This window comes from Triticum aestivum, chromosome 6D, assembly GCF_018294505.1.
Source record: "Triticum aestivum cultivar Chinese Spring chromosome 6D, IWGSC CS RefSeq v2.1, whole genome shotgun sequence".
Taxonomy (NCBI): domain Eukaryota; kingdom Viridiplantae; phylum Streptophyta; class Magnoliopsida; order Poales; family Poaceae; genus Triticum; species Triticum aestivum.
Genome location: NC_057811.1, coordinates 217,070,014 through 217,078,901, shown reverse-complemented (window position 1 = coordinate 217,078,901; position 8,888 = coordinate 217,070,014).

Below are 8,888 nucleotides of genomic sequence, written 5' to 3'. Positions count from 1 at the left end.
CTGTTTCCAATGTCGTAACTTCTTCCATGTAGCTCCGATTCGCGCGTGTAATATGTCAAATTGTTCGTCTCGTAATGCTCTTCATTTTGTTAAATTGCACCATGTTCATTAGAGGTCATCTTGATGCCCAAATCTTCATTGGAAGAGGGCTAGTTGCTGTTATTCTCTGGTTCTTAACAGAACTTGGAGATTTGTCATTTTTGTATCATTTATTCTGTTCATCTTTTGAGCATGAGCTCTACATGTGCTTTGAAGTATGCCATGCCATATTTCCAGTGGTATAGTCCATGTATTTTTGTGATCTCTGTGGTAACTAGCACAAGCATGCAAAGTAGGCCCCGTAATATTTCTGATTTCAGGGACTTAGTGATTTCTCTAAGTCCTCGTCTGCTGTAATTTTGTTGCCATGTAAACTTGATACTAAAGGGATATCCATGCATAATTTGGAGATGTTCAGTAAGGATGTTTTGTAGCTATAGTTGCAATTGATCCATTCCTGCAATAGTTTGCAATTATGGGGTGCCATAGCATGATTCAAGATTGCTCTACTTTTGCTATAAAATATTTCTGGCAGATTCTTAACATGATATGCATTTTTGCCAAGCTTATTGTAGTTGATCTGAATATGCTATCTATTGTTCTTGCCATGGATAGCTTCATAAATATGCCATCTTGCTGTAGGTATGCTTGGTTTGTCATTCATTGCTCTGTAGTGAGTGCATCAAGCTCACAAAGATGCCTACATATTAATATTTCTGCCATGCTCTGTTTTTCTGCTAAGTCTGAAACCTGATAACGAAACTTGCTATGTTTACATGCTTGCAATCATATCTTCTGGTCCTTTTTGGCTTATGGCCAGTAAGGTACTTTTGTCATGTGCATTTAGTAGAACACTTCCATGCCTTGTTTTCTTATGTTAAGTTCCTGTAGCATGTTGATTTCGTGCTCTGAACATTGCTACCTGATGATGATTTCTGCCATGTCCAGTTTTTCACTAAGTCTGTGAACCTGTAATCTTTTGCATTTTTGCCATGCTTGTTAGAGCTTGATATGTTGTGAACTAGCCGTAGCTCAGTGTTCATGTTTTGTCAAGCATCTGCTGTAGATTACTGCCATGTGCTTTGTTGCTATGTTGGGTTGCTGTAGCATTGTTACTTGTTGCATTTTAAGTGCTATCTTGCTGTTTATCGCAGATTAGTGTCATTCTTGTTTTGCTTGCCATTTGCAAACCGTGCATCCGATTCCGGTGATCTTTATATCGATTTCGAACGAAATCATCTCATCTTTCCAGTGGCATGCTTGGTTTGCCAAGTTACTGCCATGTTCATCATTTTCCTTCCGGAGCACGCATATGCACCGCATATCATATCTTGCATATCATACATGTTTTGCATCATGTTGCTTGCGCATTCCTCGTGATTGATTGTGGTTCCGTTTGTTTGTGTTCTTGTATTGGGTAGAGACGGGAGACGAGTTCGTGAATGAGGAACCTGTCGAGTACGCTTACGAGGATCAAGCTTTCGACAACTCTGAGAATCTTGCAGGCAAGATGACCACCCCTCGAAATCACTTCTATCTTTGCTATGCTAGTTGTTCGCTCTATTGCCATGCTCCGCTACCTATCACTTGCTATATCATGTCTCCCATTTTAGCCATGTCAGCCCTAACCATCTCTTCCTAGCAAACCGTTGTTTGGCTAAGTTACCGCTTTTGCTCAGCCCTTCTTATAGCGTTGCTAGTTGCAGGTGAAGTTGAAGTTTGTTCCCTGTCGGAACATGGATATGTTGGGATATCACAATATCTCTTATTTAATTAATGCATCTATATATTGGTAAAGGGTGGAAGGCTCGGCCTTATGCCTGGTGTTTTTGTTCCACTCTTGCCGCCCTAGTTACTGTTATACCGGGATTATGTTCCTTGAGTTTGCGTTCCTTACACGGTCGGGTGATTTATGGGACCCCCTTGACAGTTCGCCTTGAATAAAACTCCTCCAGCAAGGCCCAACTTTGGTTTTACCATTTGCCACCTAAGCCTTTTTCCCCCGGGTTTTCGCGAGCCCGAGGGTCATCTTATTTTAACCCCCCCGGACCAGTGCTCCTTCAAGTGTTGGTCCGAACCGAGCAGCCTGCGGGGCCACCTCGGGGAAACTCGAGGTCTGGTTTTACTCGTAGCTTGACTTATCCGGTGTGCCCTGAGAACGAGATATGTGCAGCTCCTATCGGGATTTGTCGGCACATTCCGGCGGCTTTGCTGGTCTTGTTTTACCATTGTCGAGATGTCTTGTAAACCGGGATTCCGAGACTGATCGGGTCTTTCCGGGAGAAGGTTTATCCTTCGTTGACCGTGAGAGCTTATGATGGGCTAAGTTGGGACACCCCTGCAGGGTATTATCTTTCGAAAGCCGTGCCCGCGGTTATGAGGCAGATGGGAATTTGTTAATGTCCGGTTGTAGATAACTTGTCACTTGAACCAATTAAAATACATCAACTGCGTGAGTAGCCGTGATGGTCTCTTCTCGGCGGAGTCCGGGAAGTGAACACGGTCTGTGTTATGTATGATGTAAGTAGGTGTTCAGGACCTCTTCTTGGTCATTGCTAGATGACGTCTGTTCCGTTGCTTCTCTTCTCGCTCTCATTTGCGCAAGTTAGCCACCATATATGCTTTTGCCGCCGCAGCTCCACCTCATTGCACCATCCTTTCCTACCAGCTTAAATAGTCTTGATCTCGCGGGTGTGAGATTGCTGAGTCCCCGTGACTCACAGATTCTACCAAAACAGTTGCAGGTGCCGACGATGCCAGTGCAGATGATGGCGTCGATCTCAAGTGGGAGTTCGACGAGGAACGTGGTCGTTACTATGTGTCTTTTCCTGATGATCAGTAGTGGAACCCAGTTGGGACGATCGGGGATCTAGCATTTGGGGTTGTCTTTTTTCATCTGGATTTGACCGTAGTCGGTCTATATAATTGTATTTTGAATGATGTATGATGATATTTATGTATTGTGTGAAGTGGCGATTGTAAGCCAACTCTTTATCCCATTCTTGTTCATTACATGGGATTGTGTGAAGATGACCCTTCTTGCGACAAAACCACTATGCGGTTATGCCTCTAAGTCGTGCCTCGACACGTGGGAGATATAGCCGCATCGTGGGCGTTACAAGTTGGTAATCAGAGCCATCCCCGACTTAGGAGCCCCCTGCTTGATCGAATCGCTGGCGTTGTCGAGTCTAGAACAAAAATGTTTTGAGTCTTAGGATTATATATATCGGAGAGTAGGATTCTTTTTACTCCTCAGTCCCTTCGTTGCTCTGGTGAGGTCTCCTGACGTAGAACTTTTGACTATTCTCTCCTCAGATTTCACTAAAAAAAAATTTAGGATCACGCGGGTATCTTGGAATCGTTCCGATCGATTTGTGACGAGAACATTGTTCTTGGTGCCTCCTGACATTTAGGGGTTGTGGCAGTGTCCCGGGGAGTTGAGCTCCGAGGTGTTGTCGTCACAATTTTATCGTTGCAGTTCTGGTATACCTAAGTTTCGCCGACATCGAAATCTCTTTTATGCAGTTGTTGGTGAGATCACCTCGACGCCACCCAGTACTGGGGCGGGAGTTCGGGAGTATTGCCATAACTTGTATAACGGATGTTTTTCGAAGGTTGAGGTAAACGATTTCCGAAGGTTTCTTGGTTATGTGTTGACGGATGGATACAGCTGGATCTAGGGATTGTTAGTTTGGGTGATATATATTTGTGCCCCCTGTATCCCCTACACCAGATTGCATAACCAGAAAGTTTCGGGAGTTTATAAGTGGGAATTCTAGTAGCCTTAGGATTTCTTTCCGACAGACGCATGATATGAGATTGGGGTTCGACGTCTAGTGGTCCGCCTGTATACGGTTGATTTTACAGTGGTCTCGTTGTGTCTTAAAGAGTCCATGGCTTTGCCGACTCGGGGACGCTTCGTATGTCATGTGCACAGCCTTGTACATGATGGTGCTGTACGATTGAGCCCGTGTGGGCCCCACCATGAAAACTTCGGACGAAATATCTATCATATGTTTGTTCCGGCTTATTCTGCAAGCCAATACTTTGTTTTATTTTGTATTGTGGTATTCGAGTTGCTTCGAATTCATATGTTCATTCCATATCTTTTTCAAGTGGCTTCTCAACTTATGGAAGTGTGATGATTTACTACGGAATTCATTCGTTCATCTTCGTTCGAATGTTTATTGTGAAGACTATATGTTGCAATTTCTATCCGTTGATTCTACTTATCTATTTGTCTATCAAGATGCTAACGGATGTCACCCTCTTCAGGATGGCTCCGCCAACGCGTCAGAATCCGGATCGCAATGAAGGGAGTCAAGCGAACCCTCCGCCACCACCTCCACCTCCGGAGGCATGGCAAGCAATCATGGCAGCCACCAACGCCAATGCTCAGATGATTCTGCAACTCTTGCAAGAACGTACTCAAGGGCAAGGCAATCAAGGTCAAGGCAACAATCAGTTTCACTTTGCCACTCTCAACCAGTTTCTCGCAAATCAGCCCAAGTCTTTCAGCTACTATGCCGAGGCCACGGATGCCGATGATTGGCTCGTGGACATCAACAAGCATTTTGAATGTAGCAATGTCAGGCCTGAGGACTATGTCAAGTTCGCTTCTTTTCAGCTCAAGGACCAAGCTGCTGATTGGTTTCAACAATACAAAGATTCCAGAGGAGGTCGTGTGATCACTTGGACTGACTTCTGTCGGGACTTCAAAGCGCACCACATTCCACAAAGTGTTGTTGAGAGCAAGCGTGAGGAGTTCCGCAATCTCAAGCAAGGCAACATGTCTGTGTATCAATACAACATTCAGTTTCAGAAACTTGGTCGCTTCGCTAAACAAGACATTCCTGATGAGAAGAGCATGATCTATCACTTCAGAGGTGGCCTTAAAGAGGATTTGCAGTTAGCTCTCGTTCTTGTTGAGCCTACTCAGTTTGATCAATTCTACAATATGGCACTGAAGCAAGAGGCTGCTCAGCTCAAGTGTGAGGCTTCTAAGAAGAGAGTCAGGGACGCAGTTCAGTCTTCTTCTTCCGCACTTGTGATAGCTAAGCAACAGAAGTTCTGGTTGCCTCCTCCTCCTCCGTTTCGTCAGCCTTACCAGCAGAAGAACAAAGGTGGCCATGGTTCTTCAAACTCTTCCAACTCTGGCTATCAGAACAAGTCTCAGAATCAAGCTCCAAAGTCCAATGCTCCTTATCACCGTCCACTCTCAGAGGTGACTTGCAACAAATGTCAGCAGAAAGATCACTATGCTAACAAGTGCTTCAACCAGAGGCGTCTTCCTCCTCCTCCTCCTGTCAGATCTTCCAGCAATGCAGTGGTCAAGCATAATCCAAAGTCTGCAAAGGTGAACATGATGAATGCAGCTCAAGCGGAGGAATCTACTGATGTGATAATGGGTAATCTCTCAGTTAATGATATTCCTGCAAAAGTTCTTTTTGATACTGGTGCATCGCATTCTTTCTTGTCATACCCATTTGCATCGAAGCACAATGTTGACACAGAGATTATATCCAAAGTTATGCAAGTTGTTTCTCCGGGCAAGCTTTTGTCGTCTAGTTTGGTTGCTCCCGATGTCTCCATCAAGATGGGCGACTATAGATTTCAGTCTTCTCCAATTTTTCTTGGTGACTCGGATATTGATCTTATTCTTGGGATGGACTGGCTTTCTAAGCACAAGGCTCAACTTGATTGTGCTGCCAGGGAAATTCAATTGACACACTCGTCTGAGGATGTGATTATTTTTGCCGCTCGTGATGAAACCATTTGGTTTTTCTCTCTCAATGAGAAGGGCGAATTGAATGCCATCTCTCAAATTCCAGTCATTTGTGAGTATCAAGATGTCTTTCCAGAAGAGCTTCCGGGTATGCCTCCTCATCGGCCAGTTGAGTTCGTTATCGAACTAGAGCCTGGCACTGAACCCGTTTGCAAGCGTCCATACAAGCTTGGACTCAACGAGCTGAAGGAATTGAAGAAGCAGCTCGATGAACAAGAGCGTCTGGGTTTGATCAGACCGAGTTCTTCTCCATGGGGTTGTGGTGTTCTTTTTGTCAAGAAGAAGGATGGCACGGACCGACTTTGTGTCGACTACCGTCCATTGAACAAGAAGACAATCAAGAACAAGTATCCACTTCCCAACATCAATGAGCTATTTGAGCAACTCAAAGGGGCTAAAGTATTCTCGAAGCTTGACCTTCGTATGGGTTATCATCAGATTCGAATTCGTGAAGAAGATATTCCCAAGACAGCATTCAGAACAAGCTTTGGTTCTTATGAATACACTGTCGTGTCTTTCGGCCTTGTCAATGCTCCTCCGGTATTCTCTCGGATGATGAATTTCATCTTCAACCCCTATACCAATGAATTCGTTCTGGTGTATCTCGATGATATCTTGGTCTTCTCCAAGAATAAGCAGGATCATGCCAAACATTTGCGATTGGTGCTCGATAAGCTCAGAGAGTATCAATTCTATGCGAAGTTCTCCAAATGTGAGTTTTGGCTCGATGAAGTTATTTTCCTTGGTCACATCATCTCTGCCAAGGGCATCGTTGTTAACCCTGAGAAGGTGTCCGCAGTTTTGGATTGGGAACCTCCTCAAAATGTCAAGCAGCTCCGCAGTTTTCTGGGTCTTGCAAGCTACTGCCGAAGATTCGTTGAGAATTTCTCCAAGATTGCAAAGCCTCTTTCCAACCTCCTACAGAAGCATGTGAAATATGTCTGGTCTCCTGAGTGTGACGTTGCTTTCAACACTCTCAAAGAGAAACTAGTCACAGCTCCTGTCTTGACTCCTCCTGATGAATCCAAGCCGTATGAAGTTTTCTGTGATGCTTCTCTCCAAGGTCTCGGTGCTGTGTTAATGCAAGAGAAGAAAGTTGTGGCCTATACCTCTCGGCAGTTGAAGCCCAATGAGAAGAACTACCCCACTCACGATCTTGAGTTGGCGGCAGTTGTCCATGCATTGATTACGTGGAGACATCTCTTGTTGGGAAGACAAGTGGACATTTTCACTGATCACAAGAGTCTCAAGTATATCTTCACTCAGCCCAACCTCAACCTCAGGCAGACTCGATGGGTCGAAATGATTCAAGAGTACAATCCGAGTATCGAATATACTCCAGGCAAGGCTAATGTCATTGCAGATGCTTTAAGAGGGAAGGCTTATTGCAACAGCTTAATTCTCAAGCCTTTCCAACCAGATCTTTGTGAAGCTTTCCGCAAGCTGAATCTCCAAGTTGTTCCTCAAGGTTTTCTTGCCAACCTCATAGTCTCTCCTACTTTGGAAGATCAAATTCGTGAGGCACAACTCCTTGATGCCATGGTGAAGAAGGTGAAACGTGGTATCGACAAGGGTCTTTCCAAATACAAGTGCTATCGCATTGATGACAGAGACACTTTGTTCTTCGAGGACCGGATTGTGGTTCCCAAAGGTGATCTAAGGAAAGTCATAATGAACGAGGCGCACAATTCTCTCCTTTCCATTCATCCTGGAAGTACGAAGATGTATCATGATCTCAAGCAGTCGTATTGGTGGACTCGAATGAAGCGAGAAATTGCTCAATTCGTGAATGAATGTGATGTCTGCCGAAGAGTGAAAGCAGAACACCAACGACCAACTGGTCTCCTCCAACCTCTTGCTATTCCGGAATGGAAGTTTGATCATATCGAAATGGACTTCGTGACTGGATTTCCCAAGTCCAAGCGCGGAATGATGCTATCTTCGTTGTCATTGACAAGCTTTCTAAAGTGGCTCATTTCCTTCCAATCAAAGAATCCATCACAGCAGCTCAGCTGGCAGAGCTCTACACCTCCAGAATTGTCTCCTTGCACGGCATTCCACAATTGATTTCTTCAGATCGTGGAAGCATCTTCACCTCTAAGTTCTGGGACTCCTTCCAGAAGGCCATGGGCACAAACATTCGCTTCAGCACAACTTTCCATCCTCAAACTAGTGGCCAAGTCGAGCGAGTCAATCAAATTCTTGAAGATATGCTCAGGGCTTGTGTCATTTCCTTTGGCATGAAATGGGAAGATTGTCTTCCTTATGCTGAATTCTCCTACAACAACAGCTTCCAAGCGAGTGCGGGCAAGGCCCCATTCGAGATTCTCTATGGCAGAAAGTGCCGTACTCCTCTCAATTGGTCAGAGACTGGTGAACGCCAACTTCTTGGCAATGACTTAATCACTGAAGCTGAAGAAATGTGTAAAGTCATCCGTGATAATCTCAAAGCCGCGCAATCGCGTCAGAAGAGTTACTACGATAGTAAGCATCGTGATTTGGCTTTCGAGATCGGAGACCATGTCTACCTCCGCGTCTCTCCAATGAAAGGCACTCATCGCTTCGGTATCAAAGGGAAGCTTGCCCCTAGATACATGGGTCCTTTCAAGATCATTGGCAAAAGAGGCGACCTCGCCTATCAACTTGAGCTTCCTTTTAAAATTAATATTAAATAAACCGTAACTCGGATGAAAATACTTTGTACATGAAAGTTGCTCAGAACGACGAGACGAATCCTGATACGCAGCCCATTCGCCCGCCACACACCCCTAGCATAGCAAACACGCAACTTTCCCTCCTCCGGTTCATTTGTCCGAAAACGCGAAACACCGGAGATACTTTCCAGGATGTCTAGCCCCTTCGCCGGTATCACCTCCTACCGCATTAGGGCACACCTAGCACCGCGCATTGTCATGTTATGCACCGTCATGCTTATGTTTGCATTATATTTATTTTTTCTTCCCCCTCTTCTCTCGTTAGACACCGAGACCTTCGCCGCTGCTACCCAGTACGACTACGGTGTTGACGACCCCTCCTTCTCGGCTGACCTTCCAGGCAACCCCCC